Raw genomic sequence first — 23,942 nt, forward strand, 5'->3', positions numbered from 1 at the left:
AGTTGGTTGACATTGAACAAAATATAGGAAGGCTAGAAAGTTTGGCTGCTCTTTTTCCAATAGTCACCATGGAGCCAGATGGTCTTGGTAAACAGATTGCATCATCATCCATCAATGTCCCAAGTGAATCCACTACTGTTGTGGATCCTTTATTTTCGTCCACCTCGCTCTTGGGATTATCAGTAGGGGAGATAGATAGGTCCCCCAATAATTCCCAAACAACCATCAATAGTCAGCAGAATAGGCCCTTAAGCAAAAAGGTTCGTAAACGTAAAAGGGGCTGCCCAGTTAGACAGGCCGCGCTTTATCAAAATTCAAGAAAGCCTTTTGGAGTGGGTATGAGAACTTCAAGGGCCAAAGCTGTAGTGAATAAACTGGCCATACCCGGGGATGTTGTAAACTCTCCTGAGGAGCCACACTCTGGCCCAAATAGCGCGAAACTTTTAAAGTTTACGGACTTAGCAACGGTAGGAAATATTCTTGAGAAGGTTTATAGACTCTTGAATCCGTTGCTAACTCAAGTCAAAGGCCTTGGGGATAGGATCGACAAACTCGAGCAATCAACCCTTGACGGCTTTCACTCACTTAAAGTAGCAGTTAAACAAACAAGTAGAGTGACCGAAGCTAAGAACCTGGTCGCAACCGGAAACGTGCCTTCATCTCAGGGAGCCTCTAAGTATCCACTATGTTGTGAGAAGGGAGCTTCTAATAGCCCATCTACTACAGCTTCCACATCCATTCCAAGTCCCAAAGCAGGACTTTTGCAAAAGGGTCCTCAAACCCAGATAGTGCCCGATAACAATAAACCTAAGTCTCCCCGACAGAAGCAACCACAGGTAGTGAGTCGTATAATGGAAATTCCTAAAAAACAAGGGGCTTGCACCAACTCTAGCAGGTTAGCCTTAGAGAAATCCCTTAGGTCCGTCCCCCATCCTATCACCAGATCGACCCTTTCACCTGCCCCTAGCAAACAAGTGAGTCAAATTCCCCCAGTAAATCTTCCACCAGACTGTCAACCCTTTGCGGCAGTCATGGTTAATGTGCCTCCTTTAAAAGACGGCCAGTGGGAAAATCATCAATCACTTAAGAATAAGTGTATCCACTGGCTAAAGGCAAATAAGCCAATCCCGCTAGGTGTGGACGGCATTATACTGAGTGTTCGTAGAGTGGACTGGGTTGGACATGGAGAAAAAACACAGGAGGGGGACTGTATAATTGTAAATTTCCAAGATCCAAGAGTGGTACCATCAATTTGTACCCCTGTTCCTAATATGGGGGTCCCGGGGGTTAAAGTGGTAGACCTTTCCTTCTTTTACCCCAGGCAAATCATTGACTCGACCGGTCGAGGCTTAAGTCCCCCTGTTCTTGATCAGAATAGGAATGGGATTTTAGGGGACTCCAGGGAGAAACATTTGTGTTCAGCGGGACCCATTTGACTGGAAGTTGGGCAGAGAGTAGATTCAGTGGAAATATTATCACTTAGCAAAAGTAAGCCTGCAAGTGGGATAGGTGACCTTATACCCACCTTGCAAGACCCTTGCTGTCCTCACGTTTTCCCGAGGAGCTCTACAGGCGGGGACATTCCGGTGCCCTGCAGCACTCCGGCTGTGACGGACCTTGTTTTTAAGGTTTTCAGCTGGAATGTCGCGGGGATTGCAGGAAAGCTGCCCCTGGCTGACTTTACTACGCAGGTTGACGAGCACTCTCTGTGCCTCTTTCAAGAGACATGGAGTTGTGTGCCGGTCCACAGGGTGGGTTTTTCCTCCTATTTCTCCGCTGCGCATGTCTCAACTTCAGGGAGGGGGCGCCCAGCCGGTGGCCTCCTTATCTGGGTTGCGGCATCTCTCGATTGCAGAATTATGGATTTCCCCACAGGTTCTCCTGACATTCAAAACATAACTTTAATAGACCGAAGGGGGAGAGTTGTTTTAAACGTTTATAATGTTTATGCCCGGGGAACCGTGGGCAGGAGAAAGTCTCCTATAATATCATTACTCGAGACTTTGTTAAACAACACCCCACATAAGTCTTGTACACTGGTTGCAGGTGATATGAACTGTACGTTCGAGCCTTTGGGTTCGGACGTCTCCCTCGACCAAGAAGAGGAGGACACTAGGTGGGGGATTCCGGCTCTGGAAATCCCACCGATCAAGAGGTGGTCAGAAGTGGCGCTTCAGTTATACTCCCTGAGCCTTGAATTCAATCTAAGGGCTGTTAATGGGAGGACACCCTCGGATAGGCTGGGTGCTCACACGTATAATAGGCCCGGACATACCTCTAGGTTAGATTATCTTTTAGTAGACGTGTGTCTTTGGCCCTATGTAAGGGACATGCAGGTGGTCCCCTCGGTTGAAAGCGACCATAACCTGCTTTCTTTAAGTATGGTTCAGTGGTGGCGTCACTCAAGTAAGGTTCCTATAAACCAAGTAGCAGCACCACCTGAGGTATCGGAAGTCTCCCCTTGTGGCAGGCGAATTAAATGGGCCAAACTGGTTTTATCAGAGGGGAAGGTAGAAGAAATAAAATCTCTCCTAAACCATACAGTACTAAACCTTGGAACATCGTCGGAAGGTGTGGGTAGAGTGAGTGGGCTCTTTGTCTCCCTGACTGATGCCTTGACTAATGTCTTTACCCTTCATCATAATAAATTGGGTAATAAACTCTCTAAAAAAACCCCTGAGGGTTGGTATTCCCAACCATGTAGGGTTCTTAAGGCTAGTTAGTTGAGGCGATTAAAGCTAAGTCCCGTCTTGAGATACAGGAAGCAAGGAGGGCCTACAATAACTCTCTTAAACTAGCCAGGAGGGAGTGGGAAGATAAATATTGGGATGATCTGCTCCAGGCCAGCAAAAGTAGAGACCCTAGGGCATTTTGGAAACTTATAAGTGCACGGAAAAACCCCGATGCACTTATGAGACCCTGTAACATCTCGCCACAAAGCTGGGTAAAGCACTTTGGGTCTTTATACCTCCCTCCAGAAGGGGATTGTAATGCGGGGATGGCTCTTACGCATATAATTGAACCTCATGCCTACGACCTCTTTACTCCGCTAGAACTTGAGGGGGTTATAGGGTGGGTAGCCCCACGCAAGGCTGCGGGTCCCGATGGCCTCCTGGGAGACCTTATGAGGGCATACCCAGCTGAATGGGCACGGGTCATAGCAGCGCTACTTAATGACATCATGATGGGAGGGGCAGTACCTGAATCCTGGAAAGGGGCGGTGGTGGTCCCAGTTTATAAAAAAGGGTGCAGGGAAGCTCCAGGTAATTACCGACCCATAAGTCTGATCGACTCCACCCAAAAGATAGCAGGTAAAGCTATCCTCGGAAGGATCCTCCATTGGGTGGAGGAGAATAAAATTCTTTCAGACTTTCAGGCAGGTTTTCGGGTCGGAATGGGGACAATTGAGCAGGTGTTTAGGCTGATATTACTGGGGTGGAAGGTGGTGGAACTGGGCAAGGGCAGCCTTTATTTGGCCTTTATAGACCTGAAGACTGCCTTTGACCTAGTCCCCCGAGAGGATCTTTGGAGGGTACTTCTCGAGCTGGGCTTACCCCCTTACATCTTGTCACTTCTTATCAACCTTCACGCCCATACCTTTGGCCAGGTCCGCTGGGGTAAAAACGGTGAACTTACTGAGAAGATTCCAGTCTCCAGGGGCGTAAGGCAGGGCTGCGTTTTGGCTCCAACCCTATTTTCACTTTATGTGAATGGGGTGGTAAAACATCTCCAGCAAGAACCAGCCGACGCCCCCTGTCTCGGTGGAGTCCGGATCCCCACCCTGCTATTTGCGGACGACACGCTCCTGATTTCGAAGACCCCTCAAGGTCTCCAGAAATTACTAACACGATTTCAGGAGTTCTGTGATACAAGAGGATTAACAATAAACGTGGATAAAACAAAATATCTAGTCCTAAATCCTCCTAAGAAACTGGGCCGCCCCCCGACTCTAAATTCGACCCCCCTAGAGAAAGTAGCCGAATTTGACTACCTGGGTATCCGGATTACGGATAGGATGTCCTGGGCTAGTCATATTGATAAAATGGTCCTCAGCCATAGGAGAGTGGGAGGTGCCCTTATGAGGGAGTTCAGGGCCTCCCCAAGAAGATCACTCACCCCAGTAGTTGACATTTACAAGGCTAAAGTAGTGTCATCAGCCTTGTATGGGGCAGAACTGTGGGGCCATTGCTGTTTGAAAGATCTAGAGACAGCGGAGAGTAAGTTATTGAAATCTCTTATCTCCGTTCCCCTGAGTACTCCATCCGTACCTGTCCGGTTGGACATGGGCTGCAAAAATATTAAAGACCAGGCCCAGCTTCGCCCGCTTTTGTTATGGACAAGAATCTGGAGGGGTGAAGAATTGAAATCTTATGCTGATGCCTTGGGAGAAATTATGAGTCTGGGGGGCTGGGCCAAAATAAAGTGGCTTAGAGATACCAAAAAGCTTTTGGAGAATGTCGGTCTAGGAGGCTGCTGGTCATCACGTTCAGCCCCTACAAAAGAAGTTGTCAAGGCGCATTATTGGAACTGGTGTGCGGAGCGGCTAAATACAACCTCCAACCACTGCAAGTCGACTGTCGCCTTTTTGCAAATTAAAGACACTGTGGCTTTTGAACCCTACCTGGACTTGATAACTCTCCCTTGTGACCGAGCCCTTTATTTCAAATTCAGAGTTGGATGCCTCCCCCTAGGTGCATTGGTATCGAGTTGGTCACCTGTGCCCCGCATTTCTCCCAATTGTGCATGTTGCCCTAGCAAGGTTGAGACTATTGTACACGTTTTATTTGCTTGCCCGGATTATGCAAGGCCCAGGGGTCTCTGGTTGAAACCCCTCTGTCGCAATATGGGCACACGTAGTCACCTTGAGGCCCTGCGCATTTTAACGACGGACACTTCCCCCCTTTTTGTGTGTGGAATTGCGAAATTTTTAAAGTGGTCCTGGCTTATTCGCTGCAAGAGATTGTCAGTAGCTGTTTAATTCTTTTTTAGATAAATTATTATGGGAAATTTATGCCCTTTTTTATATTCTTATGTACTTCATACTGGCTTCTTGTGACTGTGATTTTTATGTGTCTATTGTATTTTTTATGTGCTTACAAGATATCTTGCATATCGAATAAAAGCTTATGACTGACTGACTGCAATTCCCCTGAGGACCACAACAGCTCCTGTTGTGGCAAGGGCCCTGCTTGGAGTATTCTCCAGAGTGGGCTTTCCAAAGGAGGTCATTTCTGACAGAGGTGCCAACTTTATGTCAGGATACTTGACTGCAATGTGGAAGGAGTGTGGGGTTAACTATAAGTTCACCACACCCTATCACCCACAGTGCAATGGGCTTGTTGAGAGATTCAACAAGACCCTAAAGGGAATGATAAAAGGATTACCAGACAAGCTTAGGCGAAGATGGGACATCCTTTTACCCTGCCTTCTGTTTGCTTACAGAGAGGTCCCACAAAAGGGGGTTGGCTACAGCCCTTTTGAGCTTTTGTTTGGGCATCCTGTAAGAGGACCCCTGTGTTTGGTGAAGGAAGGATGGGAGAGACCTCTCAGACAACCCAAACTAGACATAGTGGATTATGTACTTGGTCTCCGCTCCAGGATGGCAGAGTATATGAAGAAGGCTTCTAAAAACCTTGAGGCAAGCCAGGAACTCCAAAAAGCTTGGCATGACCAAAAGGCTGTACTGACTGTTTACCAGCCAGGGCAGAAAGTATGGGTGTTGGAGCCAGTGGCCCCAGCAGCACTCCAAGACAAATGGTCTGGACCCCACACTATTGTTGAGAAAAAGGGAGAAGTCACCTACTTGGTGGACCTTGGGACTCCCAGAAGCCCCCACAGGGTGCTTCATGTCAACAGATTGAAGGCATATGTTGACAGGGCAGACATGGGGCTACTCATGGCTACAGATGAGGGGCAGGAGGAAGAGAGTGACCCTCTCCCAGACCTGTTGACTCAGAACCCTGATGATGGCTCAGTTGATGGTGTGGTCTTTTCTGACAGCCTCACTGTCCATCAGCAACAGGACTGCAGACAAGTTCTGCAGGCCTACAGACATATGTTCTCTCTGACCCCAAGTCAGACAAACTGGTGCACCCATGAGGTGGACACTGGTGACAGTCTGCCTGTGAAGAGTAAAATCTACAGGCAACCTGACCATGTCAGGGACTGCATAAAAGTTGAGGTACAAAAGATGTTGGAGCTGGGAGTCATTGAACCTTCAGAGAGCCCTTGGGCTAGTCCTGTAGTCCTTGTGCCAAAACCTCACACCCAAGATGGTAAGAGAGAGATGAGGTTTTGCGTGGACTACAGAGGTCTCAATGCTGTCACTAGGACAGATGCCCACCCAATACCTAGGGCAGATGAGCTCATTGACAGACTGGCAGCTGCTAAGTTTTTGAGCACATTTGACCTAACAGCAGGCTACTGGCAAATCAGACTAGCTGAGAGTGCAAAGGCCAAAACTGCTTTCTCGACCCCAGGAGGACATTATCAATTTGTGGTAATGCCCTTTGGTCTGAAGAATGCACCTGCCACTTTCCAAAGGCTGGTGAATCAAGTCCTTACTGGGTTGGATGATTATTGTGCAGCTTATCTTGATGATATTGCTGTCTTTAGCTCCACCTGGGAGGATCACCTGGTCCACCTGAGGAATGTTTTAGAGGCCCTGCAAAAGGCAGGCCTCACTATCAAGGCCACTAAGTGCCAGATAGGGCAGAGCAAGGTTGTATACCTGGGCCACCTAGTTGGTGGGGGTCAGGTTCAACCACTGGAGAGCAAGATCCAGACCATAAAGGACTGGGCTCCTCCAACTACCCAGACTCAGGTCAGAGCTTTCTTGGGCCTGTCTGGGTACTACAGAAAGTTTGTTAAGAACTATGGGTCCATAGTGACACCACTTAATGACTTGACCTCCAAGAAGATGCCAAAGAAAGTTCAGTGGACAGCAAGCTGTCAAAAAGCATTTGATGACCTGAAGCAGGCCATGTGCAGTGCACCTATTCTGAAAAGTCCAGACTACTCCAAAGAGTTCATTGTCCAGACAGATGCTTCTGAGTTAGGTGTGGGAGCTGTTCTTTCACAACTGAATGTAGATGGTCAAGACCAGCCCATTGCTTTTATAAGTAGAAGGCTGACCCCTAGAGAGAAACGTTGGTCAGCTATTGAGAGGGAGGCCTTTGCTGTGGTTTGGGCCCTGAAGAAGCTGAGGCCATACTTGTTTGGCACTCACTTCAAGATTCAGACAGACCATAAGCCCCTCTTGTGGCTAAATCAGATGAAGGGTGAAAATCCCAAACTTCTTAGGTGGTCCATTTCCCTACAGGGGATGGACTTCACAGTGGAACATAGACCTGGGACTGACCATGCCAATGCAGATGGACTCTCCAGATATTTCCACTTAGAACATGAAGACTCAACTGGTCAAGGTTAGTTTAATGTCCCTAAGTTTGGGGGGGGGGGGTTGTGTAGGAGAGTAGGGTCTGCTTTCTATGTTCACCCCCACTTTTTGCTTTTGCTTTACTGGTTTTCGACTTAGATGTGGCTGTGGGCCTGCTAATCAGACCCACAGCCCGGCTGTTCTCTCTCTAAATTACTACTATGTACTTTAGGTGCATAACCCATTTGGATAGGATCACCTTATTGGCCCCTGTACAGTGTACCCTAGGTACCCAGGGCATAGGTGTACCCTAGGCCTACCAGGGGCTGCAGCATGTATTGTGCCACCCCTGGCCTGGCCTTCCATTTTGACACAACTGGCTGATCACTCAGCTGGGGCAAGGTCGTGTAATCACCCCTTGCTTAGGTGTAGTATTCCTATACCTAACTTACATATAGACACATGTGTACCTATCAGTCACTCCTATGGCAGGCCTTGACAATCCTGGAGGCAGAGTGCTTGGTAACATGTGAGATGGTGCTCTAGCATGAGCTGAGCCTGTCTGCAGCTTTCGGAACCATGTCCTTATAGCTGTTCTATGATATAGCCTACCATATACTCTTAAAGTGCCTTATAATCTTAGACGGTTATGGTAACTATGGTTTGGCTTTATCAAAACATGTCGTGTAAGGTGTCTAACACTCGGGAATAATACCCCCATGCCATTTCTGGACATGAGAATATTATTCCCCCCTTCTAGAGGGAAAGACATGTTAAAATCATACTTCAACTGTTAGCCTCTGACCAAAGCCTCAGCATCACAAAATGGATGCTGCTGCCACGACACAAGTCTGACCTCCTGCAGCTGGGAGTGATCCCAGCCAGGGAGGCCTGGACAATAGGTTTCCTGCTTGGGGAGGTGCTAGCACCTCCCCAGACAGCCTTTAGTGTATTGGGGCAGGGTGGGCTGAAAGGAATGAGACATGCCTGGGGCACACAAGGTGTTCCTTGCATAGTCCAGTTCAAACCGGCGCTGGGGCACTCCAGCCCCAGCTCTGGCGCGAAACTGGACAAAGGGAAGTGGGTGTAACCACCCCCTCCCAGGTCCCACCCATAAGGCGTGACCTAGCAGGTATCCCAGCCCCCCAGATTAGTATAAGAGTGGGAGTTGGGCCTCAAGACTTTAGATTATCCTGAACCTGCAAAACTGAACAGAAACTCTGGACCTTCGACATTCGACGAAAGAAGAAGACTGAAGAATCTCCCTTGTAGCCAAGGAGTGGCTACCCTGTGCAAACAGGCACCATCAAGAGACTACCCTTTGCTTTGTGAAACGTTCGACGAGGAACCGACTGCAGAGCCCGACCAGAGCCTTGATTTCCAGACTTCTCCGACCCTCATCCACATCTGCAGCAGAGCTGAGATCCGTGGAGGCGACGAGCGACGTGGGACCGGCTACCTGGGAAAAGTGGCTAGTAACTTACAGCGCAGCTTCTGAGGTACCCTCGAAGTTGTGCACCAGGGATTGAGAAGCCCCAACCCCAAGCACCATCTGCACCGAAGACCAGCCCCCCACACTCCACGAGTCCTGCGTGGGGCCCTTCAGCATTTTCCTGCTTGCCGCGTCTGTCCGGTTGCTTGCCCGCTGGCTAGTGGCCTTTGTGACGACGCTCCCTGAAATCTTCTGCGCTGGTTTGGCTCCTCCAGACTGGCTCCTGCTTCTCTGCAAAGAAGAAGCACCCCAGACCTTCCTGGTCTGCACCAGAAGCAAGTCCTTTGTTCTTCGTGGGTTCCGCTTGCCAAGGCTTGGTGAGTCCTAGTCCAACTTCGACGCCGCCGACAGCAAGAGCCTTCGTGGGACAGCTCGCCTCCTGGTCCTGGTCGTCCTCGACGCTTCCTGGTCCTCCTGGCTGCAGCGACAAGCTTCACCTTCACCTGCAACTCTTCACGACATCGCCTGGTTCCTTCCTGGTTCCACGTGGTCACTGGCTAGTGACCTTGACTCTGTCCCTTCTGCTTGCAGGTTCCTTCTCTTCTTGATCCCAGCCTTGGGATCCACCGGACACTCTTCACTGACTGCCTGTCAGCATCTTTCTTCAGGCATCCATAGGAGTCGACGACGAAAACGACGCATCTTCACCCCTATGCACCCGCAGCCTGTGGGCTAGGTAACTTGGGTACTCCGGTGCTCATCAGGATAGTGACTATCCTAGTGTCTAGTTTTCAAGTCTCAACTTCCTAGCTACTCCGGAAGTGTCCTAAATCTATCTATTTCTAAACTGTAACATTGCTATTGACTTTTACGCATTACGCGTGAGTGTTTCCACTCTGCACACGAATCCCGTGGGCCTCCCACTTCCTAACTAACGCTAGTGTAGTGTAGCCCCAGCGATTCCCTAGGCCTAGGCCTATTCTATTTCCGTGACAGTGGTTCTTATACCACTTATTTAGTATATGGTTTGCGTGGCCCCTAGGGCCTAACTGTATTACTTACCTGTGTGACTTACTGTATGCATTAATAAGACTGTGTTGTACTTACCTCTAAACTCATAAAGAGTGCTGAGGGTTTGCTTAGAATAAATACACTTTATTTTATATATATATCTGTTGTGGTGTCCTTTCATTTGGTATTCAAGGGATTATATATGGTATCACAGCTGGCTTCACATGCCATTCAGAGTTTAGCCTAAGACTGCTCTTGTCCATGCTACCACTAGGATAGCTGGTCTATAAGGTTGACTTTACAACCAATCACCATAAGGGTATTTGGACTGATATAAGGTGTACACTATAACTAGTGACATCATACATCAGGCCAACTTCTCACAGCCGATCTTAGCGATTTACACTTCACATCCTGAGATAGACACACTACCAGTAGGGGAAGTGCGTACACTTTACAAAGAAATAGCAAGGCTATAAAGACATATTGTCCAGTTCGTCATGTGGAACACTCACAGTACAACCTTCCAGAGCTGCTCCACAGGGTACAGTTCAGACCCAACACACACCAATAATTAGTCGACAGACACTAAAAGCAATAATGGGGACGTTCCCATCAAAGAGGGATCAAGTACCATTCTGGATTGCTTCAAAAAAAAAAAACAGTGGGATACAGCATTTCCCCATACAGGTCTGCAGGAAAAATACAGACTGTAAAAAATGTGCTTGCCAATGGAAATGGTTCCCTCACTTGAGGATTGTACGACATGGGTGTAGGGAGCTGGCTCTGTATATACTATACCAAAGTGAGGTATAGTGTGCACAGAGTCCAGTGGAACCCCAAAGGTAGGCAGAGGTAAAATTAAATAGAACCTTACTCTCTATTTGTGGTACTGTGGTCGAGCAGTAAGGCAGTATCAGAGGACAGTGTTAAGCATTTGTTGTACACACTCAGTCAGCAAATGAATTCACACACTCAAAGACTGAACTTCAGACCAATTGTTCTTGTATAAAAATATTCTTTTACTTATTCTATTTCTAGAACCAAGCAAGCCTGGCACAGGTATGCAATAAATACTTTACAGTAGTAAATGCTGATTGTAATACAGTTCAATTGCAATTGTAAATGTACTATGGTTTGACTTACAGTATTGTTTCAGAAAAATGCAATCACTTGTAAATACAGTACATAGACTTGAATGGGATTTTCAATAAAATAGCAGGAAAGTTACTTTTGGATTACTTTTATTACTCAGTGCTGTATGCCTAGATGCAGCACTGGGACATTTCCTGTAAACAGGTGAGTAAATGCATTTTTGTTAAATCGTACCATTTTAAAGAATTTCTTTAGGTTTCAAAACACCACACAAACACATTTTCAGGAAAAAATGTCAATGTTATCATATGGAGGAAAATATGGTTATTGTTTTTTAGGTAAGTATTCGGTAGTGGGAGTTGAGTTTCTGGGGGTAGACTCAGGGGTCCCCCAGGGTCAGTGATGCACTTTTGGTACACCCTCAGCAGCACTAGGGCGGCCGGGTGCAGAGTGTTGAGGCTCAATGTTATCCAATGGGGGATAGAGGGCCTCCGGTTGGTGGCTGCTGGCAAGCAGGCCACTGAGTTGTGGGAGCAAAGCTCCTGTACTTTAGCTCAGGGCAAATGGGAAAACAAATTAGCACCAAAGGTGCACCCTCAGCGGCACAAGGGCGGCCGGGTGCAGGGTGCTGATTCGAGGTCGGATGCCCTGTTGTTTCCAATGGAGAACCTCCGGTTTGGAAAAGCACTGCAGGCAGGGAGACGAAGGACTTCCGGTTGCGACCACCACTTCGAGAGGTAAGTTGGGAAGTTAGGGGTTGGTTAGGCACCGTCAGTTTGGGCACACAAGGCCATGGGACGTTGCGTGCAGGGGTGCCTTTTGGGGTCTTCTTACCAGCTCCTGGTCGCGGTTTGGGGGGTCTTCTGGATTTAGGCTGGAGGCTTGAGGCAGGTCAGGGGTCACTGGATCTCGGTTCAGGATCGCTGGGGTGACCTCCTCGTGGTGTTTGCCCACTCGAGCTCGGGCCGTGGATGGTGGTTGCAGAGTGGGGCAGATCCTCAGTCTCCGTCGGCTGCCAGAGAATGCAGTTAAACAAATCCGGTGTTCACGGGAGAAGCAGTCTTTGGAAGTGAAGGCAGTCAGGTCCTCCGGGGATTTTGAGGTTGCTGGCTGCAGGAAACACCAGGATGTCACAGGAGCAGGTTCGAGGAGGAGACAGGCCGGTAGGGCTGGGGCCAAATTAGTGGGCGTCTTCCTCTTGTTAGCTGCTGCACAGCTGCTCGGTCCTTCTTCTTGTTTCTTGTCTGGATCTGATGAAGTAAGGTTCAGGGGTGCCCCTAAATACTAGGTTTAGGGGTGTTACAGGTAGGTAAAAGGCAGGGACCAATGTGTCCCTTCCCTGGGGTGGGTACACCCCCTATTATGCCACCCTCCAGTGGGAGGGGGGTATGTGCCTGTCCCTGGTTGGCTGAGTCCCCTCATCTTCAAGATGGCATGGACTGAGAGTTCTGCTTCACCTCGCCTCCCCCACCTGAGGGGTGGAGTTGGCAGACCTCTCTTCCTCACTTGTTTTTCCTGCTGGTTCTCCCACTCAAAGTGGGGGTCAGAACCAGTAGGGACCAGTTGTTGAAAGCAGCAATTGACCTGGGGAAGCTCACAAAGGCGACAAGCCTTTGAAGCTTCCCCTTCATGAACCCTGCCCATTGTGGGGGAGGAGGCTTGGCACCTCGTCCCAGGATGTGCATTGTTTAAGGCCCCAGAGAGCAGCAGGCTCTCGACCCAGGGGTCCAGAAACCTGTCTGGTGGTGGTGGCAGCTGAAAGCAGCCACTCAGCCTGGACACTAGTGGTGGGTTCGTTTTCAGGGGGCATCTCTAAGATGCCCTCTGGGTGCAATTTTCATTAAATCCCACACTGGCATCAGTGTGGGTTTAATGTGCTGAGAAGAAGTTTGATACCAAACTTCTCATGTTTTCAGTGTAGCCATTACGGTGCTGTGGAGTTCGTAAAGACACATTCCCAGCACCATATAATCTTAATGGCAGCACTGCACTTACAATGTCTAAGAATGGACTTGGACACTGTAGGAGTACAGGGCTCATGCACCTGCAACCTCACCAGTGGTATAGTGCACCCAGTAAGAGGGGTGACTGATCTATGCCAGGGCAGTGGTTTGTAGACATGGCACACTGGGATGTGTGCCATGTCGACTATTCACTTTGTTCTGCACCAAAACACACAGCCTGCAAAGGCAGTGTGTTAGTGTCAGGGTACAGGACCTCTAAGGGTGGCAGATTAAGTGCTGCAGCCCTCAGAGGACTTCTCTGGCCACAGTGCCCTGGGTACCTGTGGTACCATTTACCAGGGGCTGACCTGTGGCCAGAGGTGCCAATTGCATTTAGGCTTCAATGCAGTTTTAAGGAAAGAACATAGGCCCTGGGTACCTGATTAGCAGGAGTCCAAGGCACACTCAAAGTACATTAGCAATCCAGCAAAAAGTGGGGGTAACCATGCAGAAAGAGGGCACTTTCTCAAAATGGAGAATAATCTTCACAGCAGTATACATTAGAATACACAGTACCCCAACCATATCAGTTATTACTGAAGTATTAACACATACAGAATGAGTATGGGGCAGGACCTGCCCTGGACTTGGGGATGAAACTGATGGGCAATTTTGACCAAGTCTTAGCAATTATGCTGAGTGTTGGAGGGAGGACCACCGGGGAGTCGATGAGACTACTCCGGGGCACCTTCCTACCGCAAAGTTATAGCCGAGCGCCGCTGAGAAGCCCCCTCGGGGAGGTCTTTCTCCTATGATCGTACTAGGCCCAGTAATACCACCACACAGGATTCAATATCAGTTGCTTGACTTGGTTCTTTATCAGCAGTAGTACGTTCAATATTTACAGTGGGATCGAGGGATCCAGTAAGAGTCTCAATGGCTTTCAGAGGGATAGGGTAGCGGGACAGTCTTAGTACCAACCAGGTACGGGAGGGCTCTGCGCCAGGCCTTGAGTGCTGGTCTCAGAGCGGCTCGGATGTGGGGAGCCGCGACGGCGTCTGCAGGGCTCGGGTGGTAGTTCCGCTTCGGTTGAGCCGCGACACAGTCAGCAGGGCTCCGGTGGTAGGTCCGCTTCGGTCGAGCCGCGATGAGGTCAGCTGGGCTCTGATGGTAAGGTTCAACAAGGTCGGGCTGCGACAGCGTCAGCAGGGCCCCAAAGGTTCATGTAGGTCTTTAGCACGGTGGAGCCGCGACGTCGTCAGCAGGGCTCAAAGTGTGGGTTCAGGATGAGTCTTCTTCCGGAGGGTCAGCCGCGATCCGATCAGCAGGGCTCTTGACTCCAGGATACAACTATTGTCCTGTTGTCGGGTCGCCCCAGATATAGGACTGGAGCCCTTTGATGTCCGGACCCTTGTGCCCGGAGGGGGCGGAGAGGCCGGGTAGGGAGCGGCCAGACGCCCAGCAGGAGAGGCGCCAGGCCCCAGAGAGCTGTGGGGCGATCGCACCTAGGTGTGGAAGGACGGTTGGGGGTCCCATCGATACTGCCCGCCGCCGGGGTGGGAAGGGTTCACGTGGTATGCCCCGGGCCAGGGGTTGGCGCCTTGATGTCGGGCCTCGCTGGGACAGAGGCCGGGTGAAGCGGGGTCACGCAGGAGGTCACGTGGAGTGACGTATAATCCAAAATCGAGGAGCCCCGAGGTGCATGGGACCTCGTGCGGCTTAGCGAGGGGGAACAGGACCACGCCACGAGGCCGGCTCCCACACGCGTCCCCCCCAGCTGAAGGCAGGGAGAGTCACCCATCTCCTTGGGGGTTCTCCTCGCCGAGGCGGAAGAATCTGGACAGGCCGTCAGCGTTGGCGTGGTCGTTGCCGGGCCGGTGTTCCACAGTGAAGTCCATCCCTTGCAGCGAGATGGACCATCGCAACAACTTGGGGTTCTCGCCCCGCATTTGCATGAGCCACCGCAAGGGCCGGTGGTCAGTTTGGACCCTGAAGTGGGTGCCGAAAAGGTAGGGCCGGAGCTTCTTGAGAGCCCATACCACGGCGAAGGCCTCCCGCTCGATGGTGCTCCACCTCTGTTCTCGCGGCAGCAGTCGGCGGCTGATAAAGGCTACAGGTCGGTCGAGGCCCTTGGCGTCCAGCTGGGAGAGGACCGCCCCGACCCCGTACTCCGAGCATCGGTCTGGACTACAAATTCCTTGCTGTAGTCAGGGGCCTATAGCACAGGGGCAGCGCACATGGCCGCCTTGAGGGCCTCAAAAGCAGTATGACAGCGGGGCATCCAGTGCACTGCCTTGGGCCGTTTCTTGGAAGTGAGCTCCGTAAGGGGGCCCACAATGCTGCCATAATCCTTGATGAATCGTCGGTAGTAGCCTGTGAGGCCTAGGAAGGCCCGGACAGCGGTTTGGGTTGCGGGGGGCTCCCATGCTTGGATGGCGTCGACCTTTAACTGGAGGGGCGCCACCTGGCCACTCCCCACTTGGTGGCCCAGATAGGTCACAGATCCTTGACCGATCTGGCATTTACTGGCCTTAACGGTGAGTCCGGCTCTTTGGAGAGCGGCCAGGACTTCCCCGAGGTGTCCTAAGTGCGCGGCCCAGTGGTCGCTGAAGACGGCAATGTCGTCGAGGTAGGCCGCACTGAAGGCTTCTAGTCCGGCCAGGACCTTGTTCACTAGCCTCTGAAAAGTCGCTGGGGCGTTCTTCATACCGAAGGGCATTACCCGAAAGTGGTAGTGCCCATCGGGGGTGGAAAAGGCGGATCGTTCCTGGGCGCCGGGAGTGAGCTTGATCTGCCAGTACCCAGCGGTGATATCAAAGGTGCTTAGGTAGCGAGCGGCCCCTAAGCGATCGATCAGCTCGTCTGCTCGTGGCAAGGGGTGGGCATCAATCTTAGTGACTGCGTTCAGGCCCCGGTAGTCGACACAAAACCTGAGTTCCGGGGCAGTGCCGGGGGCGGCGGCCTTCGGCACCAAGACCACCGGGCTGGCCCACGGGCTGTCGGACGGCTCGATGACTCCGAGGGCGAGCATCTTGGCGACCTCGGTCTGTATGCAGGCTCGGACTCGGTCAGGTACTCTGTAAGCGCGGTGTCGCACAGGGGGGCTGTCCCCAGTATCCACGTCGTGGACGCACCAGGGGGTCACCCCGGGCGTGAGAGAGAAGAGGGCAGCGAAGGGTTGCAGCAGCTTCTGGCAGTCATGGCGCTGTTCTGGTGTCAGGGTGGCGGAGAGGCGGACGCCCTCCAAGGAGCCGTCTTAGCCCGAGGATCCCAGGAGGTCTGGTAGGGGCTCGGAGTCACTTTCGCCCCCATCGTCGGTAGCCAGCAGCAGGCTTAGTTCAGTTCGGGCAAAGTGGGGCTTGAGCCGGTTGGCGTGCAGGACCCGGAGGGGGTTCCTCGGGGACTCCATGTCGACTAGGTACGTGACGGGGCTCTTCCTCTCAACTACCTTGAAGGGCCCGGTCCACTTGTCCTGCAGGGCGCAGGGGTCCACGGGTGACATGACCCAGACTTGCTGGCCCGGCTCGAACTCGATGGTTGAGGCATTTTCGTCATACCAGCGTTTCATGTCTTCTTGGCTGGCTTCGAGGTTGGCTTCTGCCAGGGCCCGGAACTTCCGAGTCTGGTTCCCCAGGGTCAGGAGGTACCGGTAGACGTCGGGAGGGGCATCTTGGACTTGCGCCTCCCAGCCCTCCTTGACCAGGCTGAGGGGCCCTCGGACGGGGTGCCTATACAATAGTTCGAAGGGGCTGAAGCCCAGGGATTTCTGTGGTACCTCCCGATAGGACAGGGCATAGGACATGCGGCAGGATTTGTTTGGGGGTCACCAGGTGGCAGCGGACAGCGGTCACACTGGCCCCAGTGTCCCGGAGGGCCTCGGCCCGTCGTCCATTGATGGTGACCCACTGTTGGTACTTCTGGGTGTTGCTTGGGATGGCAGCTCGGGGCACCATTTCTCGGGAGCCCAGCCATACAAGCGACATGGCAGCTGGTTCCCACTCGGGGGACCCGCCGTCGTGGTTTTCCTCCTCGTCTTCTCCCTCCCCCAGGGCTGCGGCAGCTATTTGCCGGGGAGGGGGCCCAGCGGTCCCGTTCCTTCGGTTCACGGGGCAGGCCGGGTCGCTCGCATAGTGGCCGGTCTGCTGGCAGCCGAAGCAGGTCACTGTCGGTCGTGGTCCAGGCCGTGCGATAGGAGTCCCCCTTCGGCCCAGGGTCGGGGACGTGTGGTTGGTGGCTTGGCCTCGTGGCGGGCTTCTGGGCGGCCCGGCCGGGAATTCTCGACTGCGGTGGGACCCCCCTCCTCCGCCTCGCTGGCGGGGAGGTCCCGTGGTACTCCGTTGATAGTCCTCCACGGGGTTCCGGGGGACCCGGGTGTTGACCCATCGGTCTGCTTCGGCGGTGAGCTTCCGGGGCTCGGTCAGTTTACTGTCCAGGAGGTGTTGCCTTAGTTCAACAAAGCAGTTGTTGGCGAGGTGCTCCCAGACAATGAGGTCGAACAGTTCATTGTAGGAGGTGACCTTGCTTTCTTTTATCCATCCTTCCAATGCTCGGCTGAAGAAGTCCACGTATTCGACCCACGTGGTACCGGGGAGCTTCTTGCAGTCCCGGAAGCGCTGCCGGTACATCTCGGCTGATAGTCCGTAGCGTGTGAGTAGGGCTTCTTTCATGTGGTCGTATGATGGCATCACCGCGTCGGGGAGTTGCAGCAGGGTATCCCGGCCCTCGCTGGGGAACCTCCCCCATAGGCCGGCACCCCAATCCTTCCGGGGTACCCGATGGGAGGTCATGGCTACTTCGTACGCTCGGAACCATTGCTGGATGTCGTCATTTTTATAGTACTCCTTGACAACATCCTTGGGGATGTGAACCTTTGGCTCGGTCAGTGGCAGAGCGTCCCGGGCTCCGGGGGTGCTGGTCTCCCCCGTTTTAGCTTTTAGTTCAAGTTCCTTGAGGCTCCTCTCGTGCTCGAGGGTTAGCCGCCTCTCCTCTAGTTCCCGATGCCGTTTCTTTTCCTCGATTTCCTCTTGCAGCCGTAGTTGCTCCAAGGCTATTTTCTTCTCCGCCAGTAGGAGCTCACCGTCCAGCCGGAGTCGGGCGAGGTCCATTTCGTGTGTCCGGACCCTCTCCCGTTCTCGCATTTCTTCGTGGGAAAGGCTGGTTTCTGGGACGGTTCGCCCCCCCATCTGTCGGGGTTGGGGTTGGCAGGTTTCCGTCCCGGGCCGAGGTCCCTTCGGCTCGGGGTGGGGTGGTCTCGGGTTCTGCCCAGGCTTTCAGGGCTTTCTGCATTTCTTCCTTGGTGCCCAATCCTGTGGTTGGGATCCCTTTGTCCTTGCAGAATTGTTTCAGTTTTTTGTGGGTGTATTCTTCCAACCTTTCCGGCTGGAAGGTTGCGGCCACGGTTGCCTCTTGTCCGTCCATGGTTTCCTTTTCTTTCCGTATGGTTAGGTAGTGGGTGCGTTACTTGCCTGTACGATTGCGACTGGCTCGGATCCCGTCGCTGGCCACCAAATGTTGGAGGGAGGACCACCGGGGAGTCGATGAAACTACTCCGGGGCACCTTCCTACCGCAAAGTTATAGCCGAGTGCCGCTGAGAAGCCCCCTTGGGGAGGTCTTTCTCCTATGATCGTACTAGGCCCAGTAATACCACCACACAGGACTCAATATCAGTTGCTTGACTTGGTTCTTTATCAGCAGTAGTACGTTCAATATTTACAGTGGGATCGAGGGATCCAGTAAGAGTCTCAATGGCTTTCAGAGGGATAGGGTAGCGGGACAGTCTTAGTACCAACCAGGTACGGGAGGGCTCTGCGCCAGGCCTTGAGTGCTGGTCTCAGAGCGGCTCAGACGTGGGGAGCCGCGACGGCGTCTGCAGGGCTCGGGTGGTAGTTCCGCTTCGGTCGAGCCGCGACACAGTCAGCAGGGCTCCGGTGGTAGGTCCGCTTCGGTCGAGCCGCGACGAGGTCAGCTGGGCTCTGATGGTAAGGTTCAACAAGGTCGGGCCGCGACAGCGTCAGCAGGGCCCCAAAGGTTCGTGTAGGTCTTTAGCACGTGGAGCCGCGACGTCATCAGCAGGGCTCAGAGTGTGGGTTCAGGATGAGTCTTCTTCCGGAGGGTCAGCCGCGATCCGATCAGCAGGGCTCTTGACTCCAGGATACAACTATTGTCCTGTTGTCGGGTCGCCCCAGATATAGGACTGGAGCCCTTTGATGTCTGGACCCTTGTGCCCGGAGGGGGCGGAGAGGCCGGGTAGGGAGCGGCCAGATGCCCAGCAGGAGAGGCGCCAGGCCCCAGAGAGCTGTGGGGCGACCGCACCTAGGTGTGGAAGGACGGTTGGGGGTCCCATCGATACTGCCCGCCGCCGGGGTGGGAAGGGTTCACGTGGTATGCCCCGGGCCAGGGGTTGGCGCCTTGATGTCGGGCCTCGCTGGGACAGAGGCCGGGTGAAGCGGGGTCACGCAGGAGGTCACGTGGAGTGACGTATAATCCAAAATGGAGGAGCCCCGAGGTGCATGGGACCTCGTGCGGCTTAGCGAGGGGGAACAGGACCACGCCACGAGGCCGGCTCCCACACTGAGCAACATGAAGGGGGATGCAGCAGTGGTGGCTATACGCCAATGCTTAAGGGAAACAGCTCCTACAAATCAGGAGCGTGCATTACCGAAAATTATCGCGGAAACCTATGCTTCACTAGGTAGAGATAGTTTGGGAGCCAAACCAAGGAAACCACAAGTGGTGAGTAGTTCTGATAAGGATAACTCAAAGCAAGCACCCATTTCTTCTAAAAAGAAATGGGATAATAACAATCAATCCAAAAGTAACAATAAAAGAAACACTTCACGATCAAGGGGTGGGTCTCCCCAACCGGAGTCCTCTGAAAAGAAGTACAACCTTAGGAATCGTGATAACATTAGGAAACCTGACACGTATCAGGATACTGATAAACGTTCCTTTTGTTCCTTTCAGGGTTCATCAAAAAGCTCGGAGAGCCAATGACAGTCAGAACAAAAAATTTAAGATCGACCATATGGAAAAAAGGAAACACATCGCACTTCAGATTTCAGTATCAAACAGGAAGAGCAACCTATAGCAAAGACTCAATTAAAAACAAGCATTTGCAATGCAAATTGGTTTCGCATTTGCCAGAGATTGGGCAATTGGAGGTGTAAATGACAATGTCTTTTACTGAGTTTGTGGCATGCTGGCCTGGGTTGGATTTGGTGTTAGATACCAGTAGTGGCATTGCAGTTTTGGAAGACATCCTGATAACTTGGAAAGAACTTTTTTAGGAAGCATCGGAAATAAATAATCTGTGAAAGAAATACTGCATTATATGCCGATGGCCAGGGGTGTTCTTGGGTAGAGGGAGGTTGAAATGAAAGACAAGGAGGGGTTTCATAATGGGCCTGGATATATTTGCAGAGGAGCAGGTGAGTGGATTGTAAGAATCAGTTGTCAGGGGGGACCAGTGGCTCAGGAGGTTATTTGGAAGGGACAGGGCATGATGTGAGGTCAGTCGATATGGATATAGGTGAGAAGGGACTTCTATAGGTAGAAGTTCTTAATACACTCTTATGGTGTATTAATTGCTGCATTGAGGAAGTATATAATTCAGTTTCTCCTTCACTTTCAAAATTACACCAGCTCTAAGTTTAGAAAAGCATTTCTTACAAAGCATTGACTGTTGTCCACAAATCTAGCTTTCCAAGCAAGAAACATGAATTTCTTGATAAAAATGCACCTGTTTGCACATAGCTGCCACTTCTTGCAGACACGCCGTGCATTCCATCGAGCACTGGTAGAGAGGCTGCACTGCACAGTCAGATTCCCTGGCTACACTGCAAGGCTGACTTCCCGAGCTGCACTGCAAAGCGCCTTCGCCTAATTACTGCAAGCAACTGAATTCCTGAGTCTGTGGCATGGCTTTGTTATCAAACAGCACTCGATCTTTTAGATGCACCGCACTGCTGGGCTCCCTTGTTACGCTGCAAACCTAAATGAATTACTTTGCACATCTGTATTGCCTCTATTCTGAGATGAAACACCTGAGTGTCCTGTTTTCCCTGCCTGCACCAACAGCTGGATTCCCTCGCTACACCATCCATATCCCGACTGCACTTGATTCCACTGTCACACTGGATTCCCTGAGTGCACTGCGAAGCTGTATCCCATCGTGCTTTTATGCCTTAAAGACCCTTAGACTGCCATGGAGTCCCTGACTGCGCTGAATGGAGGGATCACCTCACTGCTCTACGAAGTTCAACCCCCTACGCACACTGGATTCAGTAATTTTATAAAGATCCCCTTGCTCACATTGTACAGCAAGATTCCCTCACTAGTTATACATATCCCTGACTGCACTGGATCTCACTGACACAAACACTGGATTCCATGGCTGTACTGCACAGCTGGATACCTTCATTTTATAAAGATCCCTGACTGCCTCGGTCTCCCAGTGTGAGTTGCACATCTGGATTCCGCAAACAGGGTATACATGTCCACTGAGTGCACTGGATTTCACCGACACCAACACTGGATTCCCAGCCTGCACTGCACAGCTGGATCCCTTCAGTGTATAAAGAGCCACTGACTGCCTTGGGTTCCCTGTGTACATCGCACAACTGGATTCTCCCACAACACTACAAAGTCCCCAGCACGCACTAGAGTCCATGCAGAAGTGCTTCGATACACAGTATTCCATGGCTGCACTGCACAGTCGAATGCCGTGCTGGCACTGTATTACAAAGTTGGAGTACGTGGCTGCACCGCTGAAGATGCCTCAATGCACACAGCTGGATCTGCCCAGACATTGCAGGCTTAGATTCCCTAGAAGCACTGCATGACCCCGGCACTGCTCACGGACACAACCATGCCTTCTCCCCCATGCACTCACCCACCACCCTGGCCTCCTACTTACCTGAGATGAGGCTGGGCGGCAACATGCTGAAGCCTTTGCCCCCCCAACACCTGGCGGCTGTCGGCGCAGCTCTGGCCCCGGGCCTCCCAGAAGCAAAGGCTCAGCACGGTGGCGAAGAGGAGGCAACAGCCTGGGCCAGAGGTGGTCCCATCGTGACTGAGGGGACGGCATAGGATGGGGGAAGTCAAGCGGAGCTGGGGAGCAAGGCTTGGGCCGAGGGGATGAGCAGACCCTAGGAGGGGCAAAGAGAGCCCGGGTGAGCCCTGAAGCCACAGCCGGCGAGCAGAGGACAGAGAGGGAGCGCAGACAAAGGGTCGGAGGTAGCACAGGATCCAAACGTGCACCATGTACTTCCAGCCCTACATATAGGATATCACAGGAATAGTGGGCGGAGGAGTTATAACGTTAAGCACAAGTTTTGGCACGCATGCGTACAATGTAAAGCATTGCGCACATGCGAGAGTCTGGACAGGTCAGGCAAAAAAAAAAGAGTCCAATTCACTAAGCCAATCAGAGAAGAAGACAAGCATTTACAAATGCCATAGGACTCATATTTACGCGAGTCCTATTGCATTGTAAATAGTGCGGGCATTCAAGAAGGCACGAATGGGAGTGGGTGGGGTGTGGTGGTGGCCAGAGAACTTACAGACTGCTAGAGGGAACGGGGGGAGGCAGGGGAACAAAAGAGTTTTAAAAGTAAGGGGCCGACAGCTATGGAAGGAGAAAAATTATGACATGGCCGTCAGGAGGCGGGATTAAGCTGCCAAAAACCAATCAGATTGCAGCATTTAGGATTTTGGCTATTAAAAAAAAATAGACGGAAAGTGGGCGAAGCTTCCCCCACTATCCTGTAAACAGCATCTCTCGACGAGACAGCGCATGCGCTGCCTAGGCGAGACTTAAAAAAGAAAGTAGCTGGCTTAAAAATCAGAAATGCCCAGGTTACTGAGGACTCAGCTTCAGAACTGGGAATGTGCTCTGACGATGCTAGACAGCGAGGCAGAAGTAACAATAGCTCGCCAGAACCCGAAGGAATTTCTGGTGACAGTATTGAATGAATACATCATGGTGGAAACACCTGATACAAGAGTGAGTGTCCCACACCGTCTACATGAAATTAATCTCCAAATAGAGGTAACATCTCAAGAAAAATTAAAGGTCTCTTTTTGGAAAATTTGACATTTGAGAAATTATATCCTGTTAGCAGAAAAAGATTGGCCCCCTGAATTTGTCATGAATTGCCCAAAAGGTGAAAGCCTTTCCTTAAAACACTCATATGCGCCGAAGTGGGCGCAAGCGCTAGCTCCGGCATTATACCGCAACAATGTAGAGTGGGGCATGGAGTTCAAACACCATAAGATCAAATTAAAAACTATTCAAACTCCACAGAGACAGTATCCTATTAAAAATGAAGAGAAGAAACAGGTCAACGAAATCTTAGACCAACTTGAATACCAAGGTGTGATTGAAACTTGCACCTCGCCAATGACCAACCCTTTGTTTCCCGTCACAAAACCTGACAACACATATTGTTTGGTTTTAGATTACAGACATTTGAACAGATGCACAAAAACATTTGCAGTTCAGAACACACATAGTGCCACAATAATGATTAAAATGTGGTGGAAAAAATACAAAACAACACCAGACATCTCGAATGGATTCTTCTGCCAAAATATAGCTCTTGAAAGCAGATATTTGACAGGATATTCTGCCCTCAGCACTCAGCATCAATTTTGTCGTCTACTTCAGGGCTATAAGAACAGCCCCGGGTTGTTCTCAGCAAGAGTGTCAAAGCTATTACAAACTTGGGATGAAGAGGCAGTGTCGTACTTAAATGATATTTATCTGACGGAAGATGAATTACTTGAACACTTGTGCAGAGTGAACAACATAACTGTTGGTTTCGCCAACTCGGGCTACAAATTTAACTTAAAAAAATCAAGAATTGCCCATCTCAGCGTCCTATTTTTGGGATATGAGCTGTCAAGTGAAGGCAAAAGTCTTGCCGTCATTTTTTTTAGAGAAATGCACATTAATACAGCCTCCAAAGACTCTTAAGGGTTTAAAATCCATTTTAGGATTTCTAAATGTTGGCATACATAGATTCAAGACTATGCAGAAAGAGTAAAACCTTTCTACGACCTAATGAGACCAGATTTCACAGCAAA

General features: G+C 51.3%; 1 protein-coding gene across 1 annotated transcript in view; it reads right to left on the minus strand.

Annotated features, from left to right (window-relative positions):
* Positions 1–23,942, minus strand: part of TMEM117 (transmembrane protein 117) — a 1,887,095-nt gene that overhangs the window by 146,264 nt on the left and 1,716,889 nt on the right. The window lies entirely within an intron of this gene.

The sequence above is a fragment of the Triturus cristatus genome, chromosome 4_1 (assembly GCF_964204655.1).
Source record: "Triturus cristatus chromosome 4_1, aTriCri1.1, whole genome shotgun sequence".
In the NCBI taxonomy this organism is placed as follows: domain Eukaryota; kingdom Metazoa; phylum Chordata; class Amphibia; order Caudata; family Salamandridae; genus Triturus; species Triturus cristatus.